Below are 20793 nucleotides of genomic sequence, written 5' to 3' on the forward strand. Positions count from 1 at the left end.
TTTTAAGATATATATTTTTTTAAAATTATACTAATAGTATTAATTCTTCACTCTTTATCGTGGGGGTGGGGAGGGGGGGTTTAGGGGTTAAAAATAGGTTTTTTTTAGTCTTAGTTTTTAATTGTTAGGGGGAGATGCCGAGATTGGTATTGTATTAACTATGTTACTTTGTACTTGTATTATTTTATTTTGTATTTTTTCTGTACGTGAATTACTTACTTTCTTCATATGTTAAAATTAATAAATAAAGTTTCGAAAAAAAAATGATTTGTGAATAAATAACCTCTGCACCTGCACTCCTTTTCAAATGATCTGCTTTATCTATATGTTATTTTTCTTACCAAAATGCATAAGCTTGCATTTTTGCCTTATCAAACCAACTTCACACATTTTCCTACTCTACAAGCCTATTATCCTACTGCAATATATTACTAGAAATTTAGAAATGGTGACTTCACCACAAGTCTTTCATCGGTACACATGGAAAAACATCATGCCAAACAAGCACTATTCATCTTGCAGTCTAAAAAAAATATTTTCATACAATCACCGCGCAGGTTGATAGTCAATAGTTAAGAAGGCCTATATTATGTTGGGCTTCATTAGTCGTGAGATAATGTTGCAGTTCTACAAATCTCTGGAGGAACCAAACTTGAGTATTGCGTTCAGTTCTTAAGATTTAAGAAGAATTTGGATAGGTACATGGATGGGAGGGGTATGGAGGGCTATGGACTGGGTGCAGGTCAGTGAGACTACATAGAAAAATAGTTTGGTACAGACTAGAAGGACCAGTTTCTGTGCTGTAATGTTTTATGGTTCAGGTAGGCAACAGCCCAAAGATAGAAGATTGAATTTTACAAACCCCACACTCCTTTCCCACTCCTATTGATCCACCTCTCTCTTCCTTTGTTCATTTTTCCCATTTCCATTTGCCTCTTAGCCACATACCTATTTATCTGGGTTTCTTCTCCCCTGGCCTACTCTCCCACAGGGATATGCTTGAACTGTACCTGTTCCTTAAAGATAGTCCACAGTTTTATTTTATTCAAAGGGGATCACTCCCTTCTAAAATAATAAACATATCCTGAAACAAAAGGATTTTCACTTAGCCACTTACATTTAAAAATGAGAATGTTAATATTCATTAATGCACAGTTAGCGTAGTGAAAAGCTTTTCCAGTGCCGTCTGTCCTCCCCATAATCTGTGTGAGTTTCCTTTGGTTGTTCCTGTTTCCTCCCACCATTCAAAACATGCCAGCAGTTCTCAATTAGATGTAATTGGGCAGCATGGGCTCATGGGTCCAAAGGGCCTTTTACTGTGCTGTATGTTTAAATTAAATTACACAGATCTTACAGCAGGTAAAGTGTGCATGTACTAGAAACCAAGTCTGCTTGGTATGTAGACTTCATACGCATCTTCAGAAAACTCCTCAACAGGTTCATTTAACTGTTATTTCTAAGATCTGGATTATGGATTATATATTTAAAAAAATAACCTTTCCCTCTTTAATAAAAAATTCTGAAATCAGTAAAGATTCACAGATTAATTAATTTGAGTGAACAAATGACAATAACAGGAAATGTGTTAATTACAGTCCAAAGTGAAATATTTACAGCAAAAACATGATTTTCAAGTTATATTGTAATGGAATCCTCAATAAAAAAGACAATTTGAAACTTATCTAACCCCAAGTCCAAAAATAGAACAATATAACCCAGCAAGAAAATTTTGGGATCTAATAAAAATTGAATTTTAAACAAATTTTGAAGAAAGTCCCTAATTTTATCCCAAAATGAATGAACTTTATTACAAAGCCAGACCGAATGTAAAAAAGTTCCAACACATTATCCACATCTAAAACACAACTCTGAACTACTAAATCCATATTTCCTCAATTTGTCAGGAGTTAGATATAATTGATGCAAAAAATTATAATTATTCATACTGTATCTTACATTAAGCAATTTATTCACACCTTCCAAACACATCCTCTCCCAGTCGGCCTGGTCAATATCACAAGTTAAATCATTTTCCCATTTAATCCTATATTTATCTAAGTTTATTTTTTCCATAGTGTCTTGTAACAAGGTGTACATCTCTAAAATAAAATCCTTATCCGAAAAATGAAAAATCGTAGACTCAAATTTCGTCAACTTGGGAATTTTCATTTCTCTTCCAAAATGTTCTTTTACTAATGCTCCAATTTGATAATAAACAAACAAAGAATTCCCTGAAATTCCAAATTTCTCTCTGTTGATTAAATGATAAAAATTCACCCTCTTCAAAGCAATCCTGCAATGATTTTAGTCCTTTATTTTGCCAATTTCTTAAAAATCTATTATTCTATGTAAAAGGAATTAACTTATTTTGATATATTGGAGCCTGAACTGATATTTTACCCTTGGAACCTATTAATAAATTCCTTTTATTCCAAATCTCTAATAATTGTAATCTCTAATCATTGTAACAAAATCTAATAATAAATCTCTAATCATTGTAACAAAACAGAATTCCATTTAAATACAAATTGATGTGGACAAGATTCTGATATACCAGCCAATTCTACCTTGGCCCAACTAGGGGGACATGTAACATCTAACATACAATTAATAAATCTTAATTGAACTGCCTCGTAATAATTTTGGAAATGAGGTAATTGCAATCCTCCCAAAGAATACTTCCAAGTCAATTTATTGCTACTCTTGCTAATTTTCCCTTCCATAAAAATTCTCGAACTGCTTTATTTAAATCTTGAAAAAAAGATTTTGATAGGGGTCAAGGAATCAATTGAAAAAGATATTGGATTTGTGGAAAAATATTAATCTTAATACAGTTTACTCGACCTATTAAAGAGATAGGTAAATCCTTCCATTTAATCAAATCAGCTTTAATCTTTCTCAATAACGGTACGTAATTTAAGTTATACAATGATTGACTCTTAACTTCAATCATTATCCCTAAATACTTAATTTTATCAGTCCATCGAAGTTTAGTAATTTATCTACACTGGTCATAGATTTCTTCACAAAATGGTAGGATTTCACTTTTATCCCAATTCACTTTATAACCTGATAATTTACCATATCGTTGCAAGTAAATTAAAGATCGTTCTGGAGTAGTTAAATATATAAAAACATCATCCGCAAATTAATTGATCTTGTATTCCTCATCTGCTAACCTTATACCTCTAATATTCTCATTCTGTCTAACAGCCTGAGCTAAAGGTTCGATGACCAACGCAAATAGAGCTGGTGACAAAGGACAACCTTGATGAGTAGAACATGATAATTTAAAGAAAGAAGAGGTATGACCATTTGTCGTCACCCTCGCTACAGGATTTTTTATATAATGCTTTCACCCAACCAATAAAAAAGGGTCCAAACTTATATTTCTCTAACACTTTAAATAAAAAATTCAATTCGACCCTATCAAAAGCTTTCTCAGCATCTAGTGCAACTACCATTGGTAGGTCGGGTCGCTGTTGTGAAGCGTTGACCAATGAAATCACTCTAAAAATATTGTCAGAGGTATACCTATTTTTAATAAAACTAGCCTGATCAGCATGTACCAATTGTGGTAAATACTTTGCAAGTCTATTGGCCAATAATTTTGCTATTATTTTATAATTGACATTCAATAAAGAAATTGGTTGATATGAAGCTACTTTCAAAGAAGCTCTGTCTTTTTTTGGTATAACTATTATTACTGCACTTAAACACGAGTCTGGTAGGGCTTGTTCTTGAGTTACCTAATGAAGGATGTCCATAAACAAAGAGGACAGATCATCATAAAACTTTATAAAATTCAACAGTAAATCCATCATCTCCTGGAGATTTCCCATTAGGCGTTTGTTGAATAACATCCTTTATTTCTAAATCTGTAAAAGGAGAATCTAATTTCCTCACATCATCTTCCCCTAATATTGGCAAATTTAATTCTGACAAAAAAGATTCAATCAATCCGTCATCTCGAACTCCTTCAGAAATATATAATTTCTTATAAAATTATAAAAAAATGGTCATTGATTTCCCGAGGTTTAAGAGTAACTGAATTATCTTTCCTCACAGTTCTTGATATCTGTTCTGTTTTCAATTGCCAGGCCAAAACTTTATGGGTTCTGTCCCCTAACTCATAATAGCGCTGTTTAGATCTTTGATTCAGATGTTCAAACTGATATGTTTGTAATGTTTTATATCGTAACTTCAGTTTTCTCAAAACTGCCTTATTATCCTCCGTACAATTCCTCTGGAATTCTTTTTCCAAATCAGCTATCTGTTTCTCCAAAGACTAAGTCTCTGCCTAAGACTAAGTGAACTACTCTTTGCAGACGATGCCGCTTTAGTTGCCCATTCAGAGACATCTCTTCAGCGCTTGATGTCCTGTTTTGCGGAAACTGCCAAAATGTTTGGCCTGGAAGTCAGCCTGAAGAAAATTGAGGTCCTCCATCAGCCAGCTCCCCACCATGACTACCAGCACCCCCACATCTCCATCGGTCACACAAAACTCAAAACGGTCAACCAGTTTACCTATCTCGGCTGAACCATTTCATCGGATGCAAGGATCGACAACGAGATAGAGAAAAGACTCGCCAAGGCAAATAGCGCCTTTGGAAGTCTACACAAAAGAGTCTGGAAAAACAACCAACTGAAAAACCTCACAAAGATTAGTGTATACAGAGCCGTTGTCATACCCACATTTCTGTTCGGCTCCGAATCATGGGTCCTTTACCGTCATCACCTATCGCTCCTAGAACGCTTCCACCAGCGTTGTCTCCGCTCCATCCTCAATATTCATTGGAGCGACTTCATCTCCAACATCGAAGTACTCGAGATGGCAGAGGCCGACAGCATCAAATCCACGCTGCCGAAGATCAAACTGCGCTGGGTAGGTCACGTCTCCAGAATGGAGGACCATCGCCTTCCCAAGATTGTGTTATATGGCAAGCTCTCCACTGGCCACTGAGACAGAGGTGCACCAAAGAAGAGGTACAAGGACTGCCTAAAGAAAGCTCTTGGTGCCTGCCACATTGACCATCGCCAGTGGGCTGATATCGCCTAAAACCGTGCATCTTGGCGCCTCACAGTTCGGCGGGCAGCAACCTCCTTTGAAGATGACCGCAGAGCTCACCTCACTGTCAAAAGACAAAGGAGGAAAAACCCAACATCCAACCCCAACTAACCAATTTTCTCTTGCAACCGCTGCAACCGTGTTTGCCTGTCCTGCATCGGACTTGTCAGCCACAAACGAGCCTGCAGCTGACGTGGACATTAACCCTCCATAAATCTTCGTCCACGAAGCCAAGCCAAAGGAATCTCTGCCAAAAACTTCTTTTTCTTTGTTGCATAACTAATAATTTGACCATGTAAAAATGCCTTCAAAGGATCACATTACTATACAGATCTAAAAAAGAATCAATTTGATCCATAATAAATTTTACAAATTCTGTTTTTTTCAGTAACATTGCATTAAACCTCCAATGAAAAGTTGATTTGACTAACTTCCTGTCCAACACAAGAAATAAATAACAATGAATGATCAGAAATTATTCTATTCTTATATTCAGCTTGAATAAAACATGATTGCAAATGTGCAGATACTAAAAAAAAAGTCAATTCTTGAAAAAGAATTATGGACTGGAGAGTAAAATGAAAAATCTTTCTCTGTAGGGTTTAATCTTCTCCAAAGTTTTATCAGATTTAAATCTTTCATCAGCGACATCAATTGAACCGCTGCCTTTAATTTTTTTCACAATTTTTTGGGATTTATCTAATAATGGGTCTAATACACAATTAAAATCTCCCCTAATCAAAATATTCTCTTTAGCTTGACTTAAAGTTAGAAAAGTTTCAGACATAAATTGTTCCCCATCAACGATAGGAGCATACACATTCAGCAAAGACCATGCTTCAGCGAAAAGTTTACAATTAATCATTAAAATTCGGTCAGCAGATTCCACCAAAGATTCAAGTTCAAATGATATTTTCTTATGGATCAGAATTGCCACTCCTCTCGCTTTCAAATTAAAATTAGATTAATGTACATGACCGACCCAATCCCTCTTCAATTTCAAATATTCTCAGTTAAATGAGTTTCCTGTAGAAAAGCAATATCAATTTTTATCTTTTTTATATAAGCTAAATCTCATTTTCGTTTAATCGCGTTATTAAAACCCTGCACATTAAATGTTGCAAAATTCAGGTTAGACATTATTATCAAAATAAAGTAAAAATAAATTCAGAATTCCCTTTTTCTATTCCTTCTATTCACAGCAAAAAAAGAAAAAAAAGACCCCTGCCTTTCTCCGATAATAAAATTTAAAACTCCCCTTGCGATATAATCTAAATTAAAGAATCAATCAACCCCTCTTTAACAAAGTAAAACTAACACTAGAAAAAAGTTTTTTTTTGTATAAATACTACAAAGGTAGTAACTCTCCACTTAATTGGGTGTGGAAAGAAATAAAATCCCTCCCTCTAGTGGCGGACGACTTCAGAAAACTTCAGCGAGCTCCATCCCCCCAACTGGACTTACAAAATTATCAGTCTTAATCAGCTCACAACCCTAATGATTTCAGCCCCAAAACTTGTTCCGGATCATCAATATTAATCAAACTTTTTGACATATTAGTTGGAGATGTCTTTCCATTCCCATTTCCATTCTTCTTATCAGATATCTTCCTCTTATGAGAAGAATGCCTTTTAGTAGCCCTGTCTGGCAAAGAATTGGCAAAAATTACAGCATCATGATCACTCTCAAAGAACTGTGATTGGAAGTTCCCATAAAAGATCTTCAAAACTGCAGGGTATCTAAAGAAAATTTATAACCCTTTTTCCAAAGCACTTCCTTAGCGGAATTAAGTTCTTTACCCCTTTTAATAATTTCTTGACTTAAATCTGGGTAAAAGAAAACCTTGTTTCTTTGTACCATCAACAGGGATTGATATCTACGTGCATTTTGAACTGCATCTCTCAATATAGTTTCCCTATCTTGGTAGCGTAGACAACTAATCAAAACAGCTCTCAGAGGTTGACCCGAGTATGGTCTCCTTCGTAGAGCCCTATGTGCTCTATCTAATTCCAAACCTTCTGGAAAAAAATCCCAATTCCAATGCTTCGGGGATCCATTTAAACATTTTTTAAATTGAATCCAGACCTTCAATTCCTTCAGGAATTCCCACGATTTTAACTTTATTCCGGCGACTTGGATTTTCCAAAGAGACTATTTTCTTCACAAGTCCTTCCTCTGAATTTTCCATCCAACAAAAGAATCTTCCACTTTTTCTATTTTTTTTTATTTCGGTCCACTTGTTCTTTATAAACATGAAAGGCATCTTCCATCTTTTTAAAATTACCTTGAACTATATCCACTATATCCAGGCACCTATTAGCATCAGCTTTGACAACAGAGATATCTTCCTTAACAGAAGAAACTTCTTCACAAATACTATTCATTTTTTTAGTCATATTCATAAATTCATGACCAATCTGAGCAGACATTTGTGTTGACATGTTACCCATTTGATGAGCTACAGATTCCAAAATTGTAAAATCAGCATCAAAAGTAGTGCCACTAGTCTCTCCATGAGGCCGACCTTCTTTCCCTTCAGCAGCAGTCAGTATTTCTTCTTCTGTTTGTTCAGTTTGAGACAAGGCTTTAAACTATTGTTCTTTTAATTCAGTTGTTCTTGTAACTTTACTTCTGGTCTGCACACCTGCAGAACCAGACCCGGTATACTCAGAGTGTTGCTGACTAACTTCCCCAACAGCCCAAACTTTGTCTAATAATTCACGTACTCTTGACGCACCATGCATACCCGGCAACGCTGAAGCCCGTGCATGCGCATCTTGCGATGCGCTGTCTCGGGCCTCTGCGTCGTGCTTCGGAGCCAACTCAATCAATTCTGGCACTTCACCGTGGGCACACTGACCTTGATAGGAACAAAAAATTGGAAGCCCGGCGCCCGGGTAATACCTAGCCGAGCTGGTACACTTTGTTGTTTGAGTAGCTGTCCAATCGATTCCGTGGATTCCACTTGGTAAGTAGGCCTCATTTCTTCCGTAGTTTTAAATGGAAGTTTCTTCTGAGTCTGTGCTTTTGACTTCTTTGTATTGGCAGCCATTGTCGTCTTTTAAAATTCAGACAACTTCTGAGCAGACTTTCCAGACTTTTTAAGTATTTTAAATTCGGGTATTTATCAGTCCAACTGGGGGAAGACAGAATTACACCTCTTCTTCCGTCGCCATCAGGCCACACCCCCTGACATTCACTACTGACTGAAAAGTATAACTATGTGCCTGTTTAAATGACTATCCCCTTATTTTGTAAATATGTCTTCTTGCTTAAGACTCTCCAAGAAGTGAAAACATTTTAACCTCTACCCTATCATGCCCACTTAGAATCTTATACATTTGAATAAAGTCATTCATCATTCTTCAAAATGCCAAAGAATTCAATCCCAAATTGTATAGCCTCTCAATTTAATCTCTGCATGAGGATTTGAAGTGTCATAATCATTAACCCATCATCAAACTAAAGATCTGTAATTAATGTTTATCCCTTATTAGGTTTATTCTAGTGGTTTTCAAATGTTTTCTTTCCACTTCACATACCACTTTAAGTAATCCCTATGCCATATGTACTCTGTGATTTGTAAGAGATTACTTAAAGTGGTATGTGAGTAGAAAGAAAATGTTTGAAAACCACTAGAATAAATCTAATAAGGGATAAACAATAATTACAGATCTTTAGTTTGTCTTGATGATGGGTTAATCATTATGACACTTTAAATTGTACCTCATTGACTCGTTATGTGCACGGTTTCATAACTCCGAAGGAAATGGGCCAATGACAATGTTTCTCAAGCAAAATATTTCAGTAACAATTGAATCTAGAGTAGTGGTTTTCAACTGTCCCTTCCCACTCACATACCATCTTAAGCAATCCCTTACTAATCAGAGCACCTACGGCATAGAGATTGCTTAACGTGGTATATGAATGGAAAGAAAATGTTTGAAAACCAATGGTTTATCCCTTTTTTTAAGCAGTATTCAACATTAGGATTCCTCTAATTCTCTGCCATAACCGTGTAAACAGGAATGCTCAGAAAATGATAGTGAGATACTCTGCAATTTTCCTCTTGTTTCTTTTAAAAGTATATTACCAATATTTTTTCTTCTCATTTTCTTTATGTTCAAAACCCCACATTCTCTTTCTATATTTTTTCCCCACAATAATTCAACATACTTTCTTCTTCATTTCAATGGGCAGTCCCAAAGAAATCATGGTGTTTTCTTTGGGAGCTGACAATATCTCTAATACACAATTGAATCCATGAAACTATGAGGTTCGTCAAAATGTCATTCAATAATTGGATCTGTCCCCATCTTGGGTTTGCTTTGGGAAATACACAGATTCAAAACTTTGGACAAAGATAATGATCCCAATCATAAAAGCTCTACTGATTTAAAAAATGTATAACCTGTAGTGCAATTGGTTCATTTGTCAGGTTGCATTTCTTACTTGAAGCCACTGAGGAAAAAAGACAGAATTCCTTGAGGGCAAATCATAGAATTACTGCCCATCAATAATTGCACAACTGGTTGAGTTTTGTTTCAATGCAGGAAGACCATTAAAGCTTGTGCTAAAATTCTCTTTCAACTGTAGCTTCTTAACAAGTTATTTTATGCTTAAATTTCTAATGTCCAATTTATTCTTTACTACCAGAAAAATATTCATTTTTGCAAATGATTGGGTCGCAATTTAGCTATTTCTATTTCATTAGCTTTGAACTTCAACTAGGCATCTGATGTAAGTATTGCTTTCAAAAGGTAATTACTCCACTCTTAAACAACTATACATGCAGCAGGAAAATGTCAGCAGTGCTGGAGCCAAACTGTCTTCAGAATTGACTCTGCAATCAACTATGCATATGCTCTGCAAACAATTACACAAACCCTTTGGCTCCAAACTGTTTCCTATGACATGTCCTTTCACTGTAATGACTGGAAGTAAAATTCTGATAATTATTTGATTCTACCCCTTGGCTAGTTATTGGACCGATCATTTAAATTCGAGTGTTTGTTTATTTCAATCTTATTGAATGGATTAGGTATTTATGAGGTTGACCCAAGGTCATTGGAGAAGAGTCATGATTGATTAGAACTGAAACTAAATTTGTCCAATATTTTCAAATAATCCATTTTTCAATCTGATTACCATTAGTCAGAACTTTTTGTTTAGTATCATTGTTTTAACTGCCACCAACAATATCAGTTTCAAAGAATTATAATTCCTCTGCAATCAGTATCTTTTTCTTCAGCAAGGAAAATACTGAAAGTTTTTATGTTGCTCATTCTAGCACAGTTATGCAGGGTTTTGTTTTTTAATTGGTCCACAGAAGGCAGGTTTAGCAAATTTTGTTTCCTCTTGAGATATAGTGATTCAGCTTTGAGGTGAGCCAATGTAGTCACCCACCACATACAATGTGCGATTTAAATGTCAATTATTGGAGTCTTAATTTATCAGTAAAAGGGTATGTAGTATACAGTTGTTTTAAGTCTCCACTAGTTTAATGTTTGTGAAGCCAGGAAAACCAGTGTTCCTTGAAGCTCCAAAAATGTGCTATATGCAACCCCTAATTTTCCCTCCCAAATCTCCAAGCCAGCCAGCTTGGCCTGCAAATTATTATATGCAATTCAAATTTGAATCCAGCTTGACATCTTCAGTAATGTACCATTGGTTCATATTTTTCACCCTAATTTTCAGTGTGTTGAATTTTGCTCTATTACCCTATCTGATGACCCAATAAAGATAAAGACACAACTTATCAATTAAATGCAACTGTGGAATCAAGGAAAAAGAGAAACTAAAATATAGACTTGGATCCTCCAGCTGGAAAGCCACTGTAGTTTAGATGAACTAAATTGGAATTTATTCAACAAATGCCTGATCAAAGGAAAATATTGCTTCAGATGATAATAGCCAGTTCTGTTCTCGATTTATATCTCCAGTATAAATTTTGAGTTACATTAGCATTTCTAATCTGATTCTTATACTGTACAAATTTTATTTTTACATGAAATATCTTCAGATAGCAATCTTTACAAAACAGAATTAACATTTTCTTGCTTTGATTTTACAGACATCACAGAGGAAAAAAATTGGACTGTCATTGTCTTTAGAGAAAATGACTTTAAAGGGATCATCTTGACTGTAAAACCATATGAATTAATACAATGGCTGAAATATTTCCAGTTTATTAAATCTCCGATCTCAACTGCTGGCACTGATATTCACGACAATAACCATACAATATCTGAAGCAAAACAAGTTGCTTCTATTCAAAACTTATGACCAAAGAGGCATAGTTTTGCTTCAGTTGCTTCACATGTAATTAGTCAGTATAGATTAGCAAAGCTATAAGGATGCTGAAAAGTACATTTTTGCCAGAGATGTGATCAAACTTCAACTCTGACTTTGTCTTGAATTTTCATCCAATACTGCTGACCATGAAATATGAGAGGCATTCAAATTAGACAATGTGCAGAGAAAGTTGAGATGCTGAATGTATAATACAGCAGTTTATTTGTTGTCCACTTGAGGGCGCTTGTGGTACATGTCACAACACTGCAGGATGCAAACAAGAATGTGGGCCTGTGTGTGTTATTCTAAACAGCTTGCATTACGATATTACAAGACTAATGGCCCAGAACTTTCTGCCAGTGACTCTGCCACACATCCGTTAAGTCTATGCATACCTTCAATGAAGCAAAGGGGGCGGCATGGTTAGAGTAGTGGAAAGTGCAACACTATTACTGCAGTAGCAACCTGGCCCTGGCTGTAAGGAGTTTATAGGTTCTCCCCATGCCTGCATGGGTTTCCTCCCCCCCTTCAAAAAAACGTACTGAGGGTGTGTTAATTGGATGTACTTGGACGGCACGGGCTTATGGGTCGAAAGGCCCAGTTACCAAGCTGTATGTCTAAATTCTAAAATGAAAAAAAAATTTTGAAGTATTTTCTAGAGTGAAATCATAAAATGATGCCATGTCTATGGTGCTTCAGGGTTACATGCAGTGCAAAACTTTCCAGATGTAAATATCATGTAACATTGCTCTAATAGGCCATGCCCATGCATTGTTCGAAAAGCAATCTGTGCTCCTGCCTTATTAGTCAACTGTCAAAAACTCAAAACTAAAACTGTTCTTTCATAAATGAGAACTGAAAATCTCAAAACTGTCCAAAATTTTTTTCAAAGTAAAAATTAAAACACTTCAAACTGAATATATTCAAATAATTAAAATGCCCAATCCTTTCTTGGATTGCTCTCAATTGTTCTGCATTTAAAAGAATAAAGTTGCCAGCTCTAATCCAGTACTGGGGAATTGCTTGAATTTCTAGCTCCAATACTAGATTTTTGAGTTGTCAGAGTGAAACACAAACATCAAACCCCTGGTATGAGGTTTGCGATTTTCACTCTCATGCACGCGTTAATGATAGTACCAATTCTTTTGATGGAGAAACGTGGCATTTCCCATCCAGAACTGCTGGCATTTCTCAGAAACATCTAAGCCATTGATTAAGAAATTAACATAATGTGTTTTAATAATTTAATACAGATGCTCAGAACTAATGTTTACTATTGACAAATTATGGTTCATAAAATTTATGCGCCACCTGGAAGTACTGAAGATAAAAGGCAGCTCAACGTAATTAAAATTCCAAAGTAATTTTCATCCTTCTATCACCATACCCCAATACCCAAAATCAAAAGAGATTTAGACATACAGCTCGGAACCTCAATTGTGATTTTTAAAAATTTCAGACAGAGTTAACCAAGTTAATGGGATAATAGATTTACAAATTGACCTTTTGACCCAGCAATTCACATTCAGATTTAACTGAAGACCAGAACTATATTTCATGAGATGAATAAAACATTCTCAATGAAATTAGGAAAGGCACATCTACTTTTTTCAATCAATTTCACATCAATTTTTTTCCACAAACTCATTCAATCTCACATGGATAGATCCAAAGGAAAGGTTGATCACAAATCCCTAAATCTCTAATTAATCTTTCAACCCCCAAAATTGTTGCATTGTAGACGAATTCCATCTCATGTTCTACAGTACAAAGCCATGCTATTAGGAGTTAAATTCTGACCATACTCCTTATAATAGTCCAATCCGATTGGAAATACATTTCAATCTGGCAACTATCCAGGACATGAAGTATTCACTAGAGGCAGTTGCTAAACTGGTTAATTAAAAATTTATACTCATCTTTTACAAGTTTGGCATTTTTTAGTGCAGAGAACATTGACATTTCCAACTGGATTTCCAATGCTGTCATTATGAATTTCGTTTGGAAAAAACAAAAGCCCTTTGGCTGAACGCAGTAACGAATGCTCAATCCCTAGCCATTCAAAATGACAGCTTTTTTAAAATTTGCACTAACATGGTTGGAAATTATTCAGACATGTTTGATTTAAGATTAGATTCTTTTTTAAATTAAATTGCATTCATTTTATTATAAGGTTCTGCCCAATCAACAATCATCCATCAAATCTCAGATTCCTGAAACATTATGTCGCTAAGATTTTTCTTTCAAACTCAAAAATCTTGTAGACTCCACTTAAAATTGACAGAAGTTGTTTTATGATCTTTATAGTTTTAGGTCAAAACTATTAACCCTTGAAGTACAGAAAAAAGTCATTAAATGAATCAGTTATTGGTGGAAAAATAAGCCTCCCAGTAAGTATCATGTGGTTGCATGAAACTTTATTTTGAATGAATCAACCAAAATTTCAAAAGCAAAAATACAATATAAATAATATGCCAACTCTATTAGTAAGAACTACTCTTTACACCTCAGCAATGTCATATTCTTCAAAGCCATATTTCAGATAATTCCTCAGGCATAATTAAATTATCAATGGTGAGCTGTGGGATGCCTACTAGCTTAAAAAAGCAGACGCACTCTATTTCCTAACAGATGGTTGCTTATTGTATTTCCAAGACTGCATATAATTCCAGCTCACTCGGAAGCATGGAGGGATTGAGGACCAGTCATAGGATGCATGCTGTTCAACCTGAAGTAAATAATTGCACAGTTTAGATGTGCCTTGACCAAAGATTTGTAACCCAGTATTAATTCTGAACAATGGATCCAATAAAATTGGCTCATTATTAGGCTTGGTCATTGCCATTCATTTTGAGGCTGTAATACAGCACAGTACATAAAAGAATGGCCAAACAATGATTAATTAAAAGTGCAAAATGTTCTCTGAGGCACTGCTTTACCTTGTTAGGATAAAAAAATATTCTTTTTTAATATTTTCCAAAGGTTTAACACTCACCATTTGTAAAAGTGAATGCTTGGTTTCTAAAAGATCTGTTTACCATTTTTTTTTAATGTTTTTTTTTCCATGACTTGTGTGAAAGCAGGTTCCTCTTTTGTCAAGTGCTTTTTGCAAGTTTAAAATTTTAAAAAAATATACATATCAAAATTTTCCATTTTCAAAATATATAAATATTTATGCATATAATTTTTTTTCTTACAAAGCAAAACAACCCCTTGCCTCCCTCCCTCTTCCTAATATAAATCCATGCATCATCAGGGCTTACAAATTGGAGACCAAAGTACATCCTAGATATAAATTTAGCCAAATTGTTCGTTCCATCACACTAACTTCAGGTGGGACCAAGTTTGGTCCCTATCTTTCTTTTAAGAATGATCTTAACTGGAGAAAGCAGAAGAATATCCCATTAGCTACTCCATACTTATTTCTTAATTGTTCAAAAGATACAATCATCAACATATCTTATTCCTTTGTCGTTCCGTTAATTCAGTATTTTGTTACCCAGATTCATAGGCAGTAGTAAATTTTTACATAATGGTGTCCTCAGGGCTTTTGTTCTGATACATTCATTTATTTCTCACCATATTCTAATCATATGTATTAATATAGGATCATCTGTTTTTTTTGTTATTGACTTGACATTCCACTTATAAATATGTATAAGTCCTTCATTGTCTCCTCTTTTATTGAATTCAGTCCCATTTGAATCCATGAAGGGGGACTATTTTCTTCAAAGCAAAATGATAAAAATCTTGCTTGTGCTGAAAGATAACATAGTACAACTCCGATTATTCAAAATCAGATGCTCCGAAATTCTCAGTTAATGAGGATATCTGAAATCTTCATTTATCCAAATTTATTTGGAGCCGAACTGACTGGGGACATCGGGCTCCCAGCAGTGGCAGTAGTAGACCTCCGGCTCCCAGTGCTGGTAGCAGTCCTCGGGGTCTCAGCACCGGCAGCAGCGTAGCAGACCTCGGGTGCCAGCAGCAATCCAGCGGACCTTGGGTCCCTGGTGCCAGCATTAGCGCAGCAGACATTGGGCCACAGAGCCAGCAGCAGCGGACCTTGGGCTCCTGGCAGCAACAGAGCAGACCTCTAATTCCCAACGCCAGCAGCAGTACACCTCGGACTCAGGGACCTCAAGCTCCTGGACAGGAGTGGGAACCTCGGGCTCCCGGCGTGAGTGGGGCCTCAGAGGGGAAGTGTCGATGATCAGCGGTGGCCAGCATTTTTTTTGGTGAGAATTAAACTTTATCTTAATGCTTAAAAAGCCTTACCTTGTACTTTGCTGTTGCTACTGGACCATTTTTTTTTAAATGATCAGTTCTCCAAAAAAAAAACATTTCAGAGTTGTACTGTACTTAAAAATCGGGAAGTCTAAGTCCTCCCAGTTTATAGTCCCATGTTAATTTTTCCCGTGCAATTTTTGGTACTTTGTTATTCTACAGGAATTGTCTTATTAATTTAAATAAGTTTTTAGTACAATAGGCAATGATTAAAAGAGTCTTGGCAATACCTTCATTTTTATACAATTTACCCTTCCTATTAATGTAATCAGCAAATCTTTCCATTTCTGTTGATCTTTTTCTATTTTTTTCTAGTAGAGGGATATAATTAAGTTTATACAAGTTCTATAAATTATTATCTATCATTATTCCTAAGTATTTAATTCTATCCTTCTTCCATTTAAATCTACTGCCTTTTTGATATTCTTCATAATCAAAATTCTGCAATGGATTTATCTCACTTTAATCCATATTTATTTTATATCCTGATGTTCTTCCATATTTTTCTAATATTGTTTATAAAATTATCAGTGATTCAGCTGGACCAGACATAAATATATATATAATAGCATATCATCAGCAAATAAACTAATTTTATGTTCTTCCTGTCCAAACTTTGAAGCCCTTAAAATCTGGATCTCTTCTTAGAGTCTCCACCAGAGGTTCATTAGCTAGAATAAATAGTGCTGGTGATAGGGGACACCACTGTCTACTAAATCTACTCAAAAGAAAAAAGAGATAACATTTGATTATTAGTTATAATTTTAGCTTGTGGCTTATGTTAGAGTTTTTATCTAATTTATGAATTTTCTGCCTACACCAAATTTTTCCAATGTTTTATATACGAAAGACCATTGTAGTCAGTTGTATGCCTTTTCTGCATCTAATAGTTATGTTTGGATTTGACCTTGATTTTGCCACATGTATTATATTGAATAATTTGCTTAGACTATTTGAAGAAATGCCTTCCTTTAACAAATCCCTCCTGATCAGTATTTGGTAAATACTCACCAAATCTATTAGCTAATGCCTTTGCTATAATTTTATAGTCTGAAATCAGAAGTGATGTTGGTCTGTATAATGAGGTGTTTAGTGAATTTCTATCTACTTCGGTAGCACTGTAATTGTAGCAGTTGAAAAAGTTTCTGGGAGGGTTTGGGACTCCACCGCCTAGTCTAACACATCCGTCAAAAAAGGCATCAATAAATCTTTAAATTGTCTATAGAACTCAGGAGAGAACCCATCTTCCCCCAGGGACTTATTAGCTTGTAAAGTATCTAAATCTTTCTCTATTTCTTCCCTTGTAAAAGATGCATCTAGTTCATCTTTTTTTCTCTCTTCTAATTTAGGAAGTTCAACATTTGAACTTTGATTTTCATCTCCTATGAATACTGATTTCTATAGCATTGTCTAAATATTATTTATTTTTTTATTGTATGTTATAGTATCAGTTTCTGTTTCTATTGCATTTATCATTCAGGATGACTTCTGCTTTTACCTGCCAAGATAACACTTTATGTGTCCATTCTCCTATCTCATAATATCTTTGTTTAGTTTCAGTATCATTTTTTCCATTCTATATGTTTGCAGTGTATTACATGGTAACTATTTATTCTCTAATATTCTATATTTTTCTTGTGTTCCTGACATCTGTTATTCCTTTTCCAATTTTGTTATATCCTTCTCTAAACCTTCTAATTCTCTCATAATAAAAATCTTAAGAGAGAATATACAAGAAATAATTTGTCTCTTCAAATAAGCTTTAAATTTATCCCATATTAGAAAACTATTGTCAGTAGAAGGAAGATGCTTTTCACAAAAATTTCTATCTCTCTTAATAAATTCACAAAAATCCTTCTTCTTCAGTAATGTAGCATTAAGATGCTATCTTTACATATTTTCCTGCTTTCCCACTATTGTAATAGATAATGTTAAAGGTGAGTGGTCTGATAAAAATCTTGCCACTCTACTTTGTAACTGAGCAGACATTAGAAATGTGTCACGTACCCTTGAATAGAATGAATAGTCTCTTTCTAAAGGGTTTAGCCACCTCCATATATCAATTACATTTAAATCCTTCATAAATGATAATGTCCTTTTTGCAGTTTTTTGCCTTCATTATTGTTCTCACTGATTTTTCCAATGCGGGATTTAAACAAAAATTGAAATCTCCTCCAATCAATATATTTTGCATTCCCCCATGATTTTTAAAATGATATCCTTCATAAAGTCTTTATCATTATAGTTTTGGGTGTAAATTTTCATAAACATCCATGATTCTGAATAAATTTTACAATGTGCCAATACAAATCTTCCAGCTTGATCCATTAATGTCTCTTCTAGTATTATTATTGGTATATTTTTATTAATTAAAATCACGACACCTCTTGTTTTTCAACCAAATGAAGATTATATTACTTGCCTCACCCATCCTCTTTTTAATTTTGCATGTTCCGACTTGGTAAGATGTGTATCTTGTAAAAAGACTATATCTGCCTTTAATTTTTTTTAGGTAGGCCAAGACCCGATTTCTCTTCACCTACCCATTAATATTAAAACTAATACATTTCAATGTTCTATCCATATTCTTCTTTAAAACAATATTTTTAACAATAAAATCTTTTGGACTCTTTAAATAGTAAAGTTATCCTTACACTTTAAGATAAACACACAATGTCTCTGGCCTGAGGTGATGTATACGTAGAATCTCAAAAGCCCACAAGAAAAGCCCGTGGAATATCTTGAGGAAAAACCCCTCCCTGCTACTACTTTTCCCATATTATTTTTCACTTTTACTGAGCACTCTGAACTTCTATACCTTTTACTTTTAAACAATAAATACAAGATTGTTTAGCAAAAATAAAAAATACAATTTTTACTACTTTTACTTAGTTTCATTATAAATATTTTCACGATTTTGTCCTTCAGCAACCTCAATCTATTTTTTTACAAGCTTCGCAGAAAATCTTCCACCTCATTCTTGGTCTTCAAAATTGCTAGTTCCCTTCTACTTCAACCCTCAGTCCTGGGGTATATCATCGAATGTTTCAGGTTTTAGCACAATGTCTTTTCACATCTTCAAATTCTTTTCTTGTAAAAATAGTACTTTTTCATGATCAACCTCAGGCGGACCATTATTCTGTTTGGAGTTGTCACATGCTGCTCCCAGCATTATCTTCCATGCTTGATAGCTTAAAAGCCTCACTAGAACTGGTCACTGACACCCTGGGTCCAAGTGTTCAGTGAACTCTCTCAATGTGCAGTTTTTCTCCAAATTTGTCTTCTCCCAACACTTCTGGGATCCATTTTTGAAAATGTTTCACTGGGTCTCTTCCCTCGATTCCTTCCTTTAGTCTGATAATTCAGGCATTGATCTGTCAACTGAAGTTCTCCATATGATCAATTTTGTCAAGCAGTCCTTATTTATCCAACTCCCACTCTTTGGCTTTTTTATTCCAAAGCCTCAGTTTTTCATGCGTTTTTGTCAATTCAACTTCTACTTAACCCATCCTCTCCATCAGATCTTCATTTTGGTCTTTTTTTTTCCATCACATTTCTCATCACTGTTTCAACACATGAATAGGTTACCCAAATTCTCCATTTTTTTCTAGGATAATGCTCCGCTCTTGATCTGACTCCCCAGTTTTACCTGGTTCTGCCAGTCCTGTCGCCATTTTTGCACTGCTCTCTTTCAGACTTTCACCCAAAGTTCCCAGTTGAAAAGAGTCTTCCTCAGTCTTTGTTCTTGGTTGCCTTGGCTTCTATGTGCTAGCTTTATCCATTTTCGATGAATAAAATCTCTATTTTCAAGTTTTAACTGTCTATTTAGCACTCTTTGCGGAGAGCTCAACCAAAACATGTCTGTCTAGGACCTTTGCATGGCCACACTCCCCAAGTTACCCACTAGTTATTATTGCATACATTTTGAAAGTGAGCTAGGCAGACTACTGGGTCACCAGATCTGTCTATAGAGAATGGCTAATGCAATCTTATCTGATATTGAAACAACCCTACTGTCATGCTCCCAAGATGATTATTTCAGTATGGTCAATGGATTCCTGACTGGATGTATTCTGTGCCACAAAGCCAATGTAGTTCCTAAATGTGTTTCAACCAAGATCCTCTAGTTCAACAAAAGTCAAAGTCTGAATCCTCCATTCACATGCAGCTCACCTCACTGCTTTGCATGACTCCTAAACAGGCATTGTGGCATGCCTGCTCAAATCTGATTGGGTACATTAATTTTATTTTGAAGATGGTCTTTATTTGAATGCATTCTTCACTTTAAATTTTGAAAATTAAGACACATGCATGAAAAGAAATTCCAAATTAATCTGTGGTTATTTTTTTTTAAATGATACTCATAATCTGACTTCTGAAGAACAATAAAACACACCCAACACAATTAAATGAGGCTTTACAAATTGAGTATTACAGTTTATATTAGCCAAATCTTCTAAAACTTCCAAAGATTGCAAAGGGACCTTGTTTAACCATTAAGGTCAATAGTGAATCACAAATGGACAAATGATTGCATATAAAACAAGTCTTTAAACAAATCTGGGTTTGCCATACTAAGCTAGGTTTTCTTTGCAGGAAGTTTCTGGCCCTTTACTCATTCACCAAACAATGCCTTTGATCTCTTTCTCCTGTCACTACTCAGGTTACACAGACCTTTCAAAATGCAGTAAATATCAAGTGGTTAGCTGGTAATTCTATTCAATTTTTAAAAAATTCCTTTCAAATGATCACATGCTGTTAAGGGCACAACAACTGCCAGCTGTTTGCTTCCTTTTCAAAAGCAGCCACAATTCCTGAAGATATATTTAGCTTGGCTTGCAATCTTATTAAAACATTAAGTTCTGTTTTAAGATTTTTTTTAATTCAAAGTTCACATGCTCATCAGTTTTATTATCTGGAGCAAACCAGCTACAATGCACAATATGCAGGATAACTTGATAGTTGAATAATGCAGCACTGGACTTCTGCCTGGGGAAATGGTGATTCAAGAGGAATGTGACAGTAATATACATGAAATTTCTCAAGATACAAAATGGTAGAAGTATAGGAAATAGTCCCAATTCAATTATTACAAACAGAGGACTTGTCACATTTACCACAAAAAAAACTACTCCTCAAAATAC

General features: G+C 35.0%; 1 protein-coding gene and 1 long non-coding RNA gene across 8 annotated transcripts in view; one reads left to right on the top strand and one right to left on the bottom strand.

Moving 5' to 3' along the window:
- Window positions 1-3591, top strand: part of LOC138763679 (uncharacterized) — a 61804-nt gene extending 58213 nt beyond the window's left edge. The window contains exon 3 of the long non-coding RNA XR_011357721.1: window positions 3214-3591. This is a non-coding gene — a long non-coding RNA (uncharacterized lncRNA). The remainder of the gene's footprint in view (window positions 1-3213) is intronic.
- The window catches only part of kifap3a (kinesin-associated protein 3a), a 233923-nt gene that overhangs the window by 2310 nt on the left and 210820 nt on the right, over window positions 1-20793 (bottom strand). The gene's annotated exons all lie outside the window — the stretch shown is intronic.

The sequence above is a fragment of the Narcine bancroftii genome, chromosome 5, assembly GCF_036971445.1.
Source record: "Narcine bancroftii isolate sNarBan1 chromosome 5, sNarBan1.hap1, whole genome shotgun sequence".
In the NCBI taxonomy this organism is placed as follows: domain Eukaryota; kingdom Metazoa; phylum Chordata; class Chondrichthyes; order Torpediniformes; family Narcinidae; genus Narcine; species Narcine bancroftii.